We start from the raw sequence: 11,216 nt of genomic DNA on the forward strand, positions 1-11,216 counted from the left end.
CGACGACATTTGCAGCAGCATGGACTATCAGCTCGGAGACCATGGCTGCGGTTACCCTTGACGCTGCATCACAGACAAAAGCGCCTGCGATGGTGTACTCAACAACGAACCTGGGTGCACGAATGGCAAAATGTCGTTTTTTCGGATGAATCCAGGTTCTGTTTACAGCATCATGATGGTCGGATCCGTGTTTGGCGACATCACGGTGAACGCACGTTGGAAGCGTGTATTCGTCATCGCAATACTGGCGTATCACCCGGCGTGATGGTATGGGGTGCCATTGGTTACACGTCTCGGTCACCTCTTGTTCGCATTGACGGAACTTTGAACAGTGGACGTTAGATTTCAGATGTATTACGACCCGTGGCTCTACCCTTCATTCGATCCCTGCGAAACCCTACATGTCAGCAGGATAATGCACGACCGCATGTTGCAGGTCCTGTACGGGCCTTTCTGGATACAGAAAATGTTCGACTGCTGTCCTGGCCAGCACATTCTCCAGATCTCTCACCAATTAAAAACATCTGGATAATGGTGGCCGAGCAACTGGCTCGTCACAATACGCCAGTCACTACTCTTGATGAACTATGGCATCGTGTTAAAGCTGCATGGGCAGCTGTACCTGTACACGCCATCCAAGCTCTGTTTGACTCAATGGCCAGGCGTATCAAGGCCGTTATTACGGCCAGAGGTAGTTGTTCTGGGTACTGATTTCTCAGGATGTATGCACCCAAATTGCGTGAAAATGTAATCACATGCCAGTTCTAGTATAATATATGTCTCCAATGAATACCCGTTAATCATCAGAATTTCTTCTTGATGTAGCAATTTTAATGGCCAGTAGAGTACATCGTGAACCGACGAGAAACCTAGCATAGCTAGCCACGGCGCTGGAGTCGGCATGGCTTCTCATCTCTTTTGCCGCTTTGCACAACCTCGTCGCCTCTCTTTCTGCACTTCTGCACTGGAAAAGATTGTCATCCACGCTTTTGATAAGTGGTCACATTAATATGACTGGACCGTGTATGTATTTATGAAACTGAGTTTTGAAAAATGTCTTAATCCACGTGTAACATGTTGAAACGGTATTGTATTTTTTGGAAACGTAGGACTTTGATGATATTTGAGCCTACTAACATGCGGACTTAATGTAAGTGTTTACATACATTTGTACTAAACAAATAATATTTGATACTGGAGTCAGTGGCGCAGTGGCGACTCGCCACGATACACTCTCAATTATCTCGCAAATGGGTCGTTTGTGGACCCATAGTTGCTGGAAAGTTGTTCCTTGCATTAGGGTATACTTTCAGCTGCCTAAGATTTCGCATTTGGCGCGCCAAGCTGCCACTTGTGTGGCTTGGCTCTTAAATCGGCGCTGAAATTGATACAAGTTTCATCTGTGCTCTTTACGACAGGTTTATTTCCTTATCGATGCCCTTGTAATTACAAAATGGTTCAAATGGATCTGAGCACTATGGGACTTAACATCAGAGGTCATCAGTCCCCTAGATCTTAGAACTACTTAAACCTAACTAACCTAAGGACATCATACACATCCATGCCTGAGGCAGAATTCGAACCCGCGGCCGTAGCAGTCGCGCGGCTCCGGACTGAAGCGCCTAGAACCGCTCGGCCACAGAGGCCAGTCTTTGTAATTACACAGAGAGACCTTGTCTAGATCGCTGACATCAGTATTATGTAGAATTATGGAACATGTTACGTACTTACGTATTATGGCGGTTGTCGAAAACAAAAAAAACCTTTTCTATAAAAATCAACACGCGGTCCGCTCACAATGATCTCAGGAAACCCAGCTCGTTCATTTCGTCGATGAGCTCCAGAGCGCCGTAGACAACAGCGTGCAAGTTGATGTCGGTTTCCTTTCCTGCAGGGAGGTATTCGATTCAGTTGCACTCTGTTGCTAAGTGAACAAAATACGCGATTGCCGAGATTTTGGATTGAATTCAGGACTTCCTTGCACACAGAATTCAAGAAGTGGCTCTTAACGGAATAAGATCACCAATTGGGAAGCTAATTTGACGAGTATCTCAAAGAAGAATCTTTGGAACGTTACTGTTTGCAATATAGATAAATGATATATAGAATAACTTCTAAACCTCCATGAGGCTCTTCGCAGACAATGGTCTATAAGAAAATAGTAACGCAAGAAGGCTATGGGGACGTAGAGGATCGGCTATTGGCACAGAGGCTGGAGTTGAGCCTCGACGGAAGTAAATGTGATCTATTGTGCACAAGTAGGCTAAAAAACTCAGCACCGTTCTATAACACTGTTGAAGACAAATCACTAGACACAGTAACTGCCGTGAAGTAGATAACAGTAAACATTGGAAGCGGCCTAAAGGGGAATGATGGCAGGAAACAAAATGTAGGAAAAGCAGATGAGATTGACTGGCTGAACCTTAAGCTACTGTATTTCAGCTACAAAAGAAACAGCTTGCAAAACATTTGTTCGACCGATTCTTGAGTATCGATCCTCGGTCATGGACTCTTACCAGATTAATGGAACACACAGAGACGATACAGCAAAGAGCGGTGCGTTTCCTTACGGTCTAATCTAGTCGGCAGGAGAGCGTTACTGGGATGCTCGATAAATTTCATCGGCAGATGTTACAGGCGAGGCGTTGTGCGTCAGCGGGAAGTTTACTACTGTAATTTTGAGACAGTGCATTTGTTGATGAGTAGGACAATACGTCACGTCCTACCAGATATGTTAGACGAAATTATCATAATGGGAAAATCAGCGAAATTCTAGCTAATTTACAGGTTAACTGACAATCATATATACAAATGCACTCTGCACGGATGAAAAAGGGAAACGCGGGAATGTAAAGGTGCGAGTTGTGTCCTCTCCCGAAGCCTTAAGGTGGCTTGCGGAGTATACCTGTAGACGTATTTAGTGAATAAACAAACACCGTCTCAGGATGAGACACATAGTGAATTCAAAGTTGTTACGTTTTAAAATCACTGTTTTCGATCAAAGATCTATAATCAATGACAGAAGACTGATAAGGTTGATTTTATTATTAACTACTCCTTACACAATTTGTTCAATATGAGCACTGGAGGCGTCGATGCAACAGCGTCAGATTTGCCCCTGGTGGCCAAAATTGGAATTATTTTTTTTCCCCACCGTAAATCGCCTCCGCAGTAACGCATTAGCATATCCGCCACGTTTCGCTGCCGTACGATAATTACAACTCAAATTGGAACTCCGTGAGTAGCTGCTTTTAAGTACAACCACACAATATTACATTTTGCTTGGATGCAGTTCCCGTATATGTCAGTGATTTTGTTACTCCTCATTACTTTCTCATTAGTGCTGTTATATTCTCGCACCTTTCCCAGTATCCAAACAAACCAAGGAGCTCTGCAAATAGGAATGTCGCCGACACATTACACGATAGATAAAGAACAGGAAATCAACGTAAAATCCCCTCGACCTGTTAACATTTATCGTGCCCGCAACCTAGGGCAAACTCCTTCCCTTCCTGCCGCCTGGTGTTGCAGGATCTGTTTAAATTACCTACAGGGTGTTTCAAAAATGACCGGTATATTTGAAACGGCAACAAAAACTAAACGAGCAGCGATAGAAATACACCGTTTGTTGCAATATGCTTGGACAACAGTACATTTTCAGGCAGACAAACTTTCGAAATTACAGTAGTTACAATTTTCAACAACAGATGGCGCTGCAAGTGATGTGAAAGATATAGAAGACAACGCAGTCTGTGGGTGCGCCATTCTGTACGTCGTCTTTCTGCTGTAAGCGTGTGCTGTTCACAACGTGCAAGTGTGCTGTGGACAACATGGTTTATTCCTTAGAACAGAGGATTTTTCTGGTGTTGGAATTCCACCGCCTAGAACACAGTGTTGTTGCAACAAGACGAACTTTTCAACGGAGGTTTAATGTAACCAAAGGACCGAAAAGAGATACAATAAAGGATCTGTTTGAAAAATTTCAACGGACTGGGAACGTGACGGATGAACGTGCTGGAAAGGTAGGGCGACCGCGTACGGCAACCACAGAGGGCAACGCGCAGCTAGTGCAGCAGGTGATCCAACAGCGGCCTCGGGTTTCCGTTCGCCGTGTTGCAGCTGCGGTCCAAATGACGCCAACGTCCACGTATCGTCTCATGCGCCAGAGTTTACACCTCTATCCAAACAAAATTCAAACGCGGCAACCCCTCAGCGCCGCTACCATTGCTGCACGAGAGACATTCGCTAACGATATAGTGCACAGGATTGATGACGGCGATATGCATGTGGGCAGCATTTGGTTTACTGACGAAGCTTATTTTTACCTGGACGGCTTCGTCAGTAAACAGAACTGGCGCATATGGGGAACCGAAAAGCCCCATGTTGCAGTCCCATCGTCCCTGCATCCTCAAAAAGTACTGGTCTGGGCAGCCATTTCTTCCAAAGGAATCATTGGCCCATTTTTCAGATCCGAAACGATTACTGCATCACGTTATCTGGACATTCTTCGTGAATTTGTGGCGGTACAAACTGCCTTAGACGACACTGCGAACACCTCGTGGTTTATGCAAGATGGTGCCCGGCCACATCGCACGGCCGACGTCTTTAATTTCCTGAATGAATATTTCGATGATCGTGTGATTGCTTTGGGCTATCCGAAACATACAGGAGGTGGCGTGGATTGGCCTCCCTATTCGCCAGACATGAACCCCTGTGACTTCTTTCTGTGGGGACACTTGAAAGACCAGGTGTACCGCCAGAATCCAGAAACAATTGAACAGCTGAAGCAGTACATCTCATCTGCATGTGAAGCCATTCCGCCAGACACGTTGTCAAAGGTTTCGGGTAATTTCCTTCAGAGACTACGCCATATTATTGCTACGCATGGTGGATACGTGGAAAATATCGTACTATAGAATTTCCCAGACCGCAGCGCCATCTGTTGTTGAAAATTGTAACTACTGTAATTTCGAAAGTTTGTCTGCCTGAAAATGTACTGTTGTTCCAAGCATATTGCAACAAACGGTGTATTTCTATCGCTGCTCGTTTAGTTTTTATTGCCGTTTCAAATATACCGGTCATTTTTGAAACACCCTGTATATTCAGATTCTTTACTGCTGTAGACCACACACAGTAGAATAGGCTTTCCCAGTGATACTAAGTTGCAGCTATGACTAAGCATAAAAATTAATATTCATATTACACGTACAAATCAAGTATCTTATATGTAGTTACAATCTTAGTAACTAATATTAGCATTGTCCATAACAGAGAACTCTTTTGTGTTGTAACACTGATTTTTTGTCAACCAGTCATACAGTTTAAATTTGAATTTTTTGAATGGTAACGATCGAGCAGCGAGACGAAATCCGTTAAAAATATGAGGGCATTCACTTCTACATCTACATCTAAGTGATTACTCTGCTATTCACAATAAATTGCCTGACAGAGGGTTCAATGAACCACCTTCAAGCTGTCTCTCTACCGCTCCACTGTCGAACGGCGAGCGGGAAAAACGAGCACCTAAATTTTTCTGCGCGAGCCCTGATTTCTCTATTTTATCGTGATGATTATTCCTTCCTATGGAGGTGGGTGCCAACAGAACGTTTTCGCAATCGGAGGAGAAAGCTGATGATTGAAATTTCACAAGAAGATCCCGTCGCAACGAAAAACGCCTTTGATTTAATGATTGCCACTCCAATTCCCGTATCATCTCTCTGGCACTATCTCCTTATTTCGCGATAGTACGAAACGAACCGCCCTTCTTTGAACTTTTTCGATGCCATCCGTCAGTCCCACCGGATGTGGATCGCACACCGCACAGCAATACACCAGAATATGGCGAACAAGCGTGGTGTAAGCCGTCTCTTTAGTAGACCCGTCGCACCTTCTAAGTGTTCTGCCAATGAATCGCAATATTTGGTTTGCTCTACCTACAACATTATCTATGTGATCGTTCCAGTTGAGGTTATTTGTAATTGTAATCCCTAAGTATTTACTTGAATTTACGTTCTTAATATTTGTGTGACTTATCGTGTAATCGAAATTCAGAGGATTGTTTTTAGTATTCACGTGAATAACTTCAGACTTTTCTTTATTCAGGGTCAACTGGCACTTTGCGCACCATACAGATTTTCTTATCTAAATCATTTTGCAATTCATTTTGATAATCTGATGACTTTACAAGAGGCTAAATGATAGCATCTGCAAATAATCTAACAGGGCTACTCAGATTGTCTTCTATATCGTTAATATAGATCACGAACAATAGAGAGCATGTAACACTTCCTTGATGAACGCCGGATATTACTTCTGTTTTACTCGATGACTTTCCGTCTATTACTACGAGCTTCGACCTTTCTGACAGGAAATCACGAATCCAATAGCACAACTGACCCGATATTCCATAGGCACACAGTTTGGTTAGAAGGCGCTTGTGAGCAACGGTGTCGAAAGCCTTCTGGAAATCTAAAAATATGGAATCAATTTGACATCCCCTGTCGATAGCACTAATTACTTCATGAGTATAAAGAGCTAGTTGTGTTTCACAAGAACGATGTTTCCTGAATCCGTGCTATGTGTCAATACATCGTTTTCTTCGAGGTAATTCATAATGTTCGAAGACAGTATATGTACCACCCTACAGCAAATCGACGTTAATGATATGGGCCTGTAATCCAGTGGATTACTCCTACTTCCCTTTTTTGGTATTGGTGTGACTTGAGCAATTCTCCAGTTTTTAGGTATGGAACTTCCTGTGAGCGAGCGGTTGAATATAATCGCATACTCTGAAAGGAACCTGACTGGAATACAATCTGGACCGGAGGTCTTGCGTTTATTAAGTGATTTAAGCTGCTTTGCTACACCGAGGATATCTACTTTTATGTTTCTTATGTTGGCAGTTGTTCTTGATTGAAATTCAGGAATATTTACTTCGTCTTCTTTGGCGAAGGAGTTTCGGAAAACCGTATTTAATATCTTTGATTCAGTGGCAATGTCATCAGTGACTTCACCGTTGTTATCGCGTAGTGGAGGTATTGATTGCGTCTTGCCACTGGTGCACTTAATGTATTACCAGAATCTCTTTGGGATTTCTGGCAGATTCCGAGACAGAGTTTCGTTGCGGAAATATTTAAAAGCATCTCGCATTGAAGTAAGCGCTATATTCCAAACTTCTGCAAAACTCTGCCAGTCTTGGGAATTTTGCGATCTTTTAAAATTGGCATGCTTTTTTCGTTGCTTCTGCAACAGCGATCTGACCCGTTTTGTGTACCATGGGGGATCAGTACCACCACGTATTACTTTATATGATATATATTTCTCAATTGCCGTCGATACTATCTCTCTAAAATCACTACACATCTTTTTTCAGCTTACGTGATCAGATAGGAAGGAGTGGAGACTTTCTCAAAAAAAACCGGTTAAGAGCAATTTTATCAGCTTTTTTAAATAGATGTACTTTGCACTTCTATCTGATGGTTGTAAGAGTTGAAGTATTCAGCCTAGCAGCAACTGCCTAGTGGTCGCTAATCCCTGTGTTAGTTATGATGCTCCCTATTTGTCCAGGATTATTTGTTGCTAAGAAGTCAAGTATGCTTTCGTAACTATTCACGCTTCGAGTCGGCTCATGAACTAATTGCTCAAAATAATTTTCTGAGAAAGCATTCAGCACAATTTCGATGACATTTTATGCGTGCCGTCTGCCTTAAACGCATAATTTTCCCAGCATATCGTGGGTAAATTGAAGTCACCACAGGCTATAATTGTGTGATTGTGGTACCTATTTACAATGAGACTCAAGTTTTCGTTGAACTGGTCAGCAACTATATTTTCTGAGTCGGGGGGGATGGGGGGGGGGGGGGGGTAAAACGATCCAATTAATAGCTTAGTCCGATTGTCAAGTATAACCTCTAACCATACTACACTCCTGGAAATGGAAAAAAGAACACATTGACACCGGTGTGTCAGACCCACCATACTTGCTCCGGACACTGTGAGAGGGCTGTACAAGCAATGATCACACGCACGGCTCAGCGGACACACCAGGAACCGCGGTGTTGGCCGTCGAATTGCAGCATTTGTGCACCGTCGCCGTCAGTGTCAGCCAGTTTGCCGTGGCATACGGAGCTCCATCGCAGTCTTTAACACTGGTAGCATGCCGCGACAGCGTGGACGTGAACCGTATGTGCAGTTGACGGACTTTGAGCGAGGGCGTATAGTGGGCATGCGGGAGGCCGGGTGGACGTACCGCCGAATTGCTCAACACGTGGGGCGTGAGGTCTCCACAGTACATCGATGTTGTCGCCAGTGGTCGGCGGAAGGTGCACGTGCCCGTCGACCTGGGACCGGACCGCAGCGACGCACGGATGCACGCCAAGACCGTAGGATCCTACGCAGTGCCGTAGGGGACCGCACCGCCACTTCCCAGCAAATTAGGGACACTGTTGCTCCTGGGGTATCGGCGAGGACCATTCGCAACCGTCTCCATGAAGCTGGGATACGGTCCCACACACCGTTAGGCCGTCTTCCGCTCACGCCCCAACATCGTGCAGCCCGCCTCCGGTGGTGTCGCGACAGGTGTGAATGGAGGGACGAATGGAGACGTGTCGTCTTCAGCGATGAGAGTCGCTTCTGCCTTGGTGCCAATGATGATCGTATGCGTGTTTGGCGCCGTGCAGGTGAGCGCCACAATCAGGACTGCATACGACCGAGGCACACAGGGCCAACACCCGGCATCATGGTGTGGGGAGCGATTTCCTACACTGGCCGTACACCACTGGTGATCGTCGAGGGGACACTGAATAGTGCACGGTACATCCAAACCGTCATCGAACCCATCGTTCTACCATTCCTAGACCGGCAAGGGAACTTGCTGTTCCAACAGGACAATGCACGTCCGCATGTATCCCGTGCCACCCAACGTGCTCTAGAAGGTGTAAGTCAACTACCCTGACCAGCAAGATCTCCGGATCTGTCCCCCATTGAGCATGTTTGGGACTGGATGAAGCGTCGTCTCACGCGGTCTGCACGTCCAGCACGAACGCTGGTCCAACTGAGGCGCCAGGTGGAAATGGCATGGCAAGCCGTTCCACAGGACTACATCCAGCATCTCTACGATCGTCTCCATGGGAGAATAGCAGCCTGCATTGCTGCGAAAGGTGGATATACACTGTATTAGTGCCGACATTGTGCATGCTCTGTTGCCTGTGTCTATGTGCCTGTGGTTCTGTCAGTGTGATCATGTGATGTATCTGACCCCAGGAATGTGTCAATAAAGTTTCCCCTTCCTGGGACAATGAATTCACGGTGTTCTTATTTCAATTTCCAGGAGTGTATTTCCTCTAACCGCCCTAAACCAGAGAGAATCTCCTCCGATCCAAAGCGACACATGTCATTGGTACCGACATGGGCCACCACCTGCAGCTGACTGAATCCTGTACTCTTCATGCCATTCGGAAGCACTCTTTCCACATCCGAAATGACTCCCCCTGGTATGTACACGGAGTGCACTCTTGGCTTCCTTCCCCTCCTTGGCAGCAATGTTCCTAAGGGGCCTCATTACGCGCCAAACGTTGGAGCTCCCAACTACACGCAAATCACCCCCTGTGAATTCCCAGACCTTGCAGGCCGAGAAGCTTCCTCTGGAACAGCGTGGATGACTGCATCCGGCTCAGAGACTTCGTCAGCCACAGATAATGCCCGAAACCTGTTTGTCAAATGAACCGGGAAGGCCCTACGGTTGGCCCGTCAGAAAGTCTTTCGCTGCCTGCCAGACTTTGGAATGATCTCCCACTCGACCACAGGTGAGGGGTCAACCTCGGCGCAGGCAGTACCCGTGGCGGCCACAGCAGTGGACCAATCGGGGGACACGTGGGACGTGCTCGACACCCCTGTGATGCTGCTTGGCAGCAGCCTCAAGCTGTGTGACAGAAGCCAACACTGCCTGGAGGTGTGAGCGAAGGGTCAACAACTCAGCTCTCAACTGTCAACACAGCAATCACAGTGCCTATCCATTACTGAAGTCGCTCCTGCTTGAAACTCGTAAAAATATGTAATAAACTAATGGTGTAGTCGCCTTATTAGCAGCAGGAACTCGCGGTGCTCTCTCACTGGCGGTCTAACCGACACTGAGCTATTCTACCCTAAAGAAACAAAAGCCTGTACGATACGAGGGTTGATACAAGAGCCGATAGCAACACCGGTACTGTACGCTACACTGTCCTTAAAATAAATGGTTGTGCCTCGTAAGCACTCAAACACGCAAGAAATTACATTAATAACTTTATGGAAGTTTCCTGCTATTGCTAGTCTGTCTTGGGATGTCAATGTTTGCTTTATTTCTAGTGTCATGTTCGCAAATTGTTTCCCTGATAACACAGTCTTTAATTTTGTTTTGACAAAGAGTGCAGGCTCATAGATATACAAATCCTAAGCCACGTAAAAAGAGGGAGGCAGTCGTCTTTAGGACCAGTCTTGCATGTTACAAAATGTTTTTTTTTTTTACTTTTAAAATGTTTCAAATATGTGGAGAATGTCCCCACATAAGTAGGCCATATGATACATGTGACTGAAAGAGTGCGAAATTTGTCTGAACCGTGGATTTATTTTCAAAGAATATTCTTAAAAATTTATTTTATTTACTAGCGATTCATCAAGAACATTAACACATTTACTCACACTATGTGAGCCTGGAAGTAGTTGCCAGGGAGTATTGCTTTCAACAAATGGGAATTTTATTCTTCGTTTTTTTTTTAAGAAACAGATTTAAAATTATAATCAGAAAGCACCCTCTAAATATCAAGTTACAGTTTATTCAGAGGCAGAAAGAAACCAATTTTTGACTGTATGAGCTTTCAGGCTGAGAACCTTGCCGCCCCCTTTTGACACGGCCGTAGTCACGACCGCTAACAACAAGACTACACTGGTGCAAATCTGCAACACACCAAATGACCTTAAACTAAAAGTTTTAACACAAACTATGCGCCCCGTAGGAGGGATGGAAATGGTACTGAAAGGGTACGGTACCGCCCGACATTGAAAATAGGTACAAAATACTTCAGTATTCTTGTCAGAACAACACATTTTTTGTGTAAAAATAACTCAATTTCAATTAATGCAGCGAAGCCGGATACCAGTGTGGGAAAGAATGACAATTTGTTTATTTAATTGATCGCATTTGCACTCCCACAAAGTAAATCCCTACATCCAGTTTGGTG

The sequence above is a fragment of the Schistocerca nitens genome, chromosome 6, assembly GCF_023898315.1.
Source record: "Schistocerca nitens isolate TAMUIC-IGC-003100 chromosome 6, iqSchNite1.1, whole genome shotgun sequence".
Classification (NCBI taxonomy): domain Eukaryota; kingdom Metazoa; phylum Arthropoda; class Insecta; order Orthoptera; family Acrididae; genus Schistocerca; species Schistocerca nitens.